The sequence below is a fragment of the Homarus americanus genome, unplaced genomic scaffold, assembly GCF_018991925.1.
Source record: "Homarus americanus isolate GMGI-L3 unplaced genomic scaffold, GMGI_Hamer_2.0 scaffold45226, whole genome shotgun sequence".
In the NCBI taxonomy this organism is placed as follows: domain Eukaryota; kingdom Metazoa; phylum Arthropoda; class Malacostraca; order Decapoda; family Nephropidae; genus Homarus; species Homarus americanus.
Window position 1 is genome coordinate 95,001 of NW_024715428.1, and position 7,500 is coordinate 102,500.

The following is a 7,500-nucleotide window of genomic DNA, read 5'->3' on the forward strand; positions in this document are numbered from 1 at the left end:
GGAGGGTGAGGGCGACAGGGAGGTGATGAAGGTAGGGAGGGTGAGGGAGATAGGGCAGGTAGGGAGGGTGAGGGAGATGGGGTAGGTATGGAGGTGAGGGTTGACTTGTGTGGTTCATTCCTCTCCCTGACTGTGTAATGTAGCGTTAGGTACCTGGTGTTGCTCGAGTTTGCTGTTATTGGCGAAAGACCTAACATAAACATAGCAAATTTCACTTCTTTATCTTCCACACTGAAGCTCACGACACACTAACACCCACACAGACAGACACACTCCCTACTTTATATTATACAGTTATAAAATGCTAAGGTAAAGTAACATAAAATATTAAATGAATAAACTGAAGTTTTGGGCGCGACCTTTTCCCGCGTAAAAGATTTTTCTTTCGGCAAAACGTCATTACCATGATTTAGCATGGCTTATGGGACACACATGACGTTTTTTGTCCCAGGACGACCATCACTGCCAGGCCCTCCCCCCAAACATAATAAATAAATATGTCCTGTGTAGTTAACTTGCACTTAATGTAATGTAATGTATGTGGTGTAATTTAGGTTACAGTATAAAATGCTGTGCACTGTACTTAAGTCATTATCTAATGTGTCTTCGATTTAGTTTAATTCCTTCATCCTGGAGAAAAAATGGATCTTTAGGGTTAAGACTGCCTAGAGAACAGTTAATCCAGTTTTATGAATATTTTAAACTCCTCTTCCCCTCCCCTTTACTATTGATAATATTACTACTACTACTACTATAAATATTCTTTATAGTAGTAGTAGTAGTAGTAGTAGTAGTAGTAGTAGTAGTAGTAGTAGTAGTAGTAGTAGTAGTGTCCTCATCAATAGTAAAACCAAAAATTCTAACCAAACTTCCTTGTACATAACACACAACAGGTACATGAAGCTCAGTTAAACACAGGTATAACTACTAGTACTTGGCACTAGTGAAGAGTATGTCACATATTGAGGTTTTTAACGAAGCATATGACACTTGACACCTCTTGTTGGTGAACCGTGGCGTATGACACTTGACACCTCTATTGTTAGTGAACTCTGGCGTGAAATGTTGAAGCCCGTACACCAGAACTGTTTTTTGTGTGGCTCTCAGCGTGTAAATTGTGTGTACCTTGTCTGTCTGTCTGTCTGTCTGTCTGTCTGTCTCTCTATCTGTCTGTCTGTCTGTCTGTCTGTTTGTCTGTCTGCCTGTCTGCCTGTCTGTCTGTCTCTCTATCTGTCTGTCTGTCTGTCTGTCTGTTTGTCTGCCTGTCTGCCTGTCTGTCTCTCTATCTGTCTGTCTGTCTGTCTGTTTGTCTCTCTGCCTGTCTGTCTGTCTCTCTCACGTGATGATTTTAATGAAAAACACACCTGGTACAGCGTCTTGGTATTAATTAAAGATCTCATTAGTGTCATCAGGTATCGGATCACCTCATAAGACTAGACTGTCAGCCGGGAACACCTTGTTGACCTCCCCCTCTGTCGTGCCCTCATTATGGTGACACTGACTCTGTTTTTGGCGAGAGAGAGAGAGAGAGAGAGAGAGAGAGAGAGAGAGAGAGAGAGAGAGAGAGAGAGAGAGAGAGAGAGAGAGAGAGAGAGAGAGAGAGAGAGAGAGAGGCAGAGTGAGACAGAGAGAGAGCAGGATATCCACAGACAGAGAGACACAAATGAGAGAGAGAGAGAGAGAGAGAGAGAGACAGAGGAGAGAGAGAGACAGACAAAGAGACAAATAGATATGTAGAGAGAGAGAGAGAGAGAGCAGATATTCACAGACAGAGAGACACAAATGAGAGAGAGAGAGAGAGAGAGAGAGAGAGAGAGAGAGAGAGAGAGAGAGAGAGAGAGAGAGAGAGAGAGAGAGAGAGACAGAGAGAGACAGAGTGAGAGAGAGACAGACAGAAAGAGACAACAGATATGCAGAGAGAGAGAGAGAGAGAGCAGATATCCAGACAGAGAGAGACACAAATGAGAGAGAGAGAAAGAGAGAGAGAGAGAGAGAGAGAGAGAGAGAGAGAGAGGAGAGAGAGAGAGAGAGAGAGATAAACAGACAGACAGAAAGAGACAACAGATATGCAGAGGAAAGAGGAGAGCAGATATCTACACAGACAGAGAGACACAAATAAGAGAGAGAGAGAGAGAGAGAGAGAGAGAGAGAGAGAGATCAAGGAATATTGTACCTGGACGTGTTAGTAAATTAATTATTTGACGGACTGACATCAATGCCTGGCTGAGAGTTGATTAAGTAAGAGAGTGGGGGAGTATGAGGAGATGGGGAGGGAGGAGAGGGAGTAAAGATGATGAGAAAATATGGTGGGGGAGACAGAGAGAGAGAGAGAGAGAGAGAGATCTTGGAAATAGTTGAAAAGTACTGATTTCACGCCTTAATTACACGCGCAGAAGTGAAGAAAGTCTACGGTAATCACAACCCATGTTTCATCACTTATTTTACATATATATATATATATTATTATTATTATTGTACATATTAATTTCTCCTACCCTTTACTTATCTTTCATTCTCTTTATTTACAGATATTCATTCATCTCTCTCTCTCTCTCTCTGTCCCTCAAGCGCCATCGCATCATCTCCTGGGAATATAATCTCTTCTTATATACAACAATAACATCATTATAACCTCATTATATGCTTCCTAACTTATGGCCGTCGAGGGAGGGTGAGGGAGGGATGGTGAGGGAGTGGAGAGTGAGGGGGTAAGGGTGAAGGAGAGTGAGGGAGAGTTAGAGAGATCGAGGGAGAGTTATGGGGTGAGGGTGAAAGAGGGTGAAGGAGAGTAAAAATGAAGGAAGGTGGTAGGGAGAGTGACAGATGGTGAGGGTAAGTGAGGGAGAGTAAGGGAGGGTAAGAGAGAGTGAAGGTATGTATCAGTGTATCAATTTTATTATTTACGGATCAACTAAAGATTAATCCCCCATGTAACGTCAAGGGTGATTAAAATTCAGGTGGGTTAATCTCTCTCTCTCCAACAAACACATCTCCTTCAAACTCAAAAATTTCGTCTCATTGATGAAAATTAAATTATGGAGGAAAAATCAATAAATAACCTTTATTGGATCCTCCCGTTAAGCGTCACCTCTCGCCCCTCCTCCTTCTCTTCTCACTCTCATCCCCTGACTCTTCTCCTTCTGTCTTCAACCCTCCTATCTTTACTCTTCCCTTCTAACTCCTTCCTCCCCTCAGCCTCACAGACAGACAGACAGACAGACAGACAGACAGACAGACAGACCATCATCAAAGAGATTTTTATAACTTCACTTAACCAGCAACATCAATTTCTCTTCGATCTCTAAAAGCCGACTTATTTTACAGTCTCTTTTATACCCAGCAATGGTGTTAGGTCTGAGAGAATACCACACACACACACACACACACACACACACACACACACACACATTAACTGACTCTTCAGATAATTAACTATATTTTAGTGTTAATAGACATAGTTATGAAGGGTTGCGGTGACCGAGTGGATTCAGCGCTTGATAACTGTCCTAAGGGGCCCTGGTACAAGCCCTGGGAATTCTTGGTCTACCCAGTTGTGAAAGGGTGACACTAACTTTACTGTTGGGGAAGTGATTGTCGTCGAGTTCAGTGTCTTATTGGGTATTCTAGATATGGTCAGATTTAAAGCTTAATATATTGTCAGATTTAAGGCTTAATATAGTCAGATTTAAAACTAATTATAGTCAGATTTAAAGCTTAATATAGTCAGATTTAAAGCTTATTATAGTCAGCTTTAAAGTATTATAATGTCAGATTTAAAGCTTAATATAGATTTAAAAGAAGGTATTTTACTCTGGCTCTAGGACACACCTGTATACTTAATGACGCTTACCTGTGTGGCGGTAATTAATCTCTAATGACAATTTACTACTGGTTGATGTGTGTGTGTGTGTGTGTGTGAGAGTAAAGCTTGACCCAGACGCCAATCAGAAGGCTTAGCCCAGGGACCAATCAGAAGGCTTAACCCAGGAGGCAATCAAAAATCTTAACCCAGGGGCCAATGAGAGAGCTTAACCCAGAGGCCAAAGAGAGAGCTTAATCCCAGGGAACATTCAGAAAGCTTAAACCAGGGGCCAATCAGAGGCCTTAACCCAGCGGCCACTGAGAGAGCTTGACCAATGGGCCACTCAGAGAGCATAGTGAACCAGAATGGGAGTAAATATATCCCAGGAGTCTCGGCTAAATGATTCAGTGTCGTTCTGGTCTTCCTGGAAATAGCAACTAAACGTCTCTTCTGTTTTAATTTTCCTCGTTGGAGATGGTGCACTGCAAGCATTTTATTACTGTGTGGCAACTCTCTCTCTCTCTCTCTCTCTCTCTCTCTCTCTCTCTCTCTACACACAACAGTCTCTCCACTGTCTTTCTCTCTCTTTCTTTCTCTCTCAACACACATAATTCCCACACACTTTCTCTCTTTCTCTTTTACTCTCTCAATCTGTTTCTCTTTCGCTCTATACGAGAGAGAGAGAGAGAGAGAGAGAGAGAGAGAGAGAGAGAGGTGCTATGGTCCTCCTTAATGTCCACACCTGATGGAGATAAATTACAGGTGAGAGGCAGGGAGGGAGGGAAGGTGAGGGAGGGAAGGTGGGGGAGGGAGGAAGGTGGAGGGAGGGAAGAAAGTGGAGGGAGGAAAGAAAGGTGGAGGGAGGAGGGAAGAGGAGGGAGGGAAGGTGAGGGAGGAGGGAAGATCAGGAGGAGGGAATGTAAGAAGATGGTGGATAGAAGGGAGGGTAGGGTGTGAGAGGGAGTCAGAATAGTCCCCAAAAAAAAAAAGAAACGATATCTTGTTGTTCAATACGCTTGATTACCAATCACATCTTGCCTGCAACACTACAACGTGAGCCTCTTTCTTCATCCCAAATCCGTCTGTTTGTCCTCATTCTCTCTCTCCCCTGCCCTCTCTCTCCCTGCCTCTCCTGCCTCTGCCTCCTCCCCCCCTGCTCCTCTCCCTCCTCCTCACTCTCCCTCTCTCCTCTCTCAAGCCTCTTTCTCTCTCTCTCTCTCTTCTTCTCTCTCTCTCTCTTTCTCTCTCTTCTCATCACCCTAAGAAGCGTCACAACACTAATGGAAGGTAACGGGTTTAGCTCTCACAGACTGCCCATTAACCCTTACAAGATGCCTGGGGCCCCGCTAATGGTCAGTGTTAAGGGAGGCGACACAGGGCTAATGGGGGGAGGGGGCTAAGGGGATATAAGGGGCGTCTCTAATGGGCACCACTTGGGTAGTGAAGAGTTATTTTAGGTAGGTGGTGAGTTGACTCCCCCGAGAGAGAGAGAGAGAGAGAGAGAGAGAGGGAGAGAGAGAGGGAGTAGAGAGAGAGAGAGAGAGAGAGAGAGAGAGAGAGAGAGAGAGAGAGAGAGAGAAATGGCATAGTGAGTTAGAGAGAGAATGTGTGAATATATAAATGTGTGTGTGTGTGTAATAATAATAATAATAATAATAATTAACGGTTTATTGAAAGAGCTTGGCAGCCAGAAGGCTGAAAATATACAGTTACATATTTGGGGAATGGGTTACGAATTACAAATAATATACAAGTGACATAAGTGACACAAATAAGACATATAGTAACTTAGATGCGGATCAGCTCAAACTACAGTTCATTTCAACATAGTGACAGTGTAGGGAGCAGTGTTTACTGGGAGTGAATACACTGATTTATTACATGTTATTGATAATTTTTACAATGGTTGGGACTGGGCTGTGTGTGTGTGTGTGTGTGTGTGTGTGTGTGTGTATGTGTGTGTGTGTGTGTGTGTGCAGACTCTCTCTCCTGGTCGTTTAACAAGGGATTATTAGCCGTGTTGCCAATATACAGTGTGTGTACTTAGGATGGTTGCTGAAGGGTGTTATTTTTAGATGGTAATACATTTTTAGACGAGTTTATTACAAGGTGATATTTTTATCTGACAGTATCTCTTTATATAGGTTATCGAAGGATGTTATCTTCACCTGGCAATACACTTTTGTTATATTATTAGAAGGTGTTATTTTTAGCTGGTACTATGTTTAGCACAGGTGATAAACAGTTGTAATTTTTAATATCTGTTATTACAAGATATTTTTCTAATGTGGTAATACATTACTTGAACAAGGTCATTAGAAGGTGTTATTTTTAACTTATAATACAATAATAAAGTACTACTACTACTTCTATTACTACTACTACTTTCTTTTTTTTTTACTCCACCACCTTTTTTTTTATGTGGCCTCCAGCCTCCCCCAATAGCCACACCTTCGCTGCCATTTTATTACCTTAATATTAAATATATAAGTAGCTATCCTATCTGTGTTGAATTAGTCGAGCCGCAGATCTATGCAGCATTCAGTGACTGTAGCCTCATAGTCAATATCTGCAGCAGTTGTCGGCATTGGGGCAGAAGCTCCCGTTCCCCTGAGGAAGAGCAAAGCCGACCGAAGGAGAGAGAAAGACAGTCGACATCTCATCCAGGCTGTAACATAACTTCTGGGCTGCTGCTTCTGTTCGAAGATCACCTCCGCAAGTCTGGCGTAGAAACATCTTGCACTAGGTCCCATGCCACCAGAGGTTATGAATACTAGAGGAGTGAAGCTGCCTTGATCAACGTTTTGAATTCTCACCCCATATGCCCTTCTCTTGTCATTCGCGTTCCTCCTGTGTGCAGCATCGAGAGCTACTGTAGGTTACGGTGACATGCGGCCATGGGATAAAAAATCCTGATGTTGAAGAAAGCTCGCTGTCCCCGCGTCCAGAATACTCGAGCACTGACGTCAACACGGGCTTCGTTAGATGAGTTTGAAGTCCTATGTTGGAAGATCTCACCATCCAATGGAAGGAAGGTCGGTTCTACCATGGCATCCCTGCAGATTTCCTTCAACATATTTGCTGTGAGGTCCCATACTTTGTCATGCCTCATGCATATGAAGTCCCCTTTCTTGCACACTATGGCGTGATCGACGTCATAGGAAGAGCCACACACGCATTGGGAGGGCAAACCTTCTACTGGCCGACCGTACCTTAGAGCAATGGCATCTGTAAATTCTTGTTTATTGAGACTGAAACCATTTGCCCTTATCGGTAACGTAGTTAACCAGTTCGAGGCACCCACCTCCTGTGTTATAGCTACTTTTTTTTCAAAATTTCTGGTACCTGCAGCAACAGTTGCTGCAGCTTATCATTTCGGCAGTACTGTCGATCTGTCGTAATGGACCTACGAATCTTGTTTACTTCACTGGTATCCACCTCCCCTGTTGCGTTCTGGGCTATTATGTGGTCCGTGAGGGCTGTCATGAGGTTTAGTGAATTTTGATGTTCGGTGGCTGCACTCTCCTCTGGATTGGTTAGTCCCATCCCTCCCAGTCTTGATGGAAGTGCAAGAAGTGCTCTTTCTGCTAGGGTTAAGTGAGGGTGTTTCACTAATTTGGGAATGAAATTGACACTGATAGCTTCTTCCAGAGGGTGGAGGAGGGGTATGATATCAGGGATAGTACGCATCAGGTAGT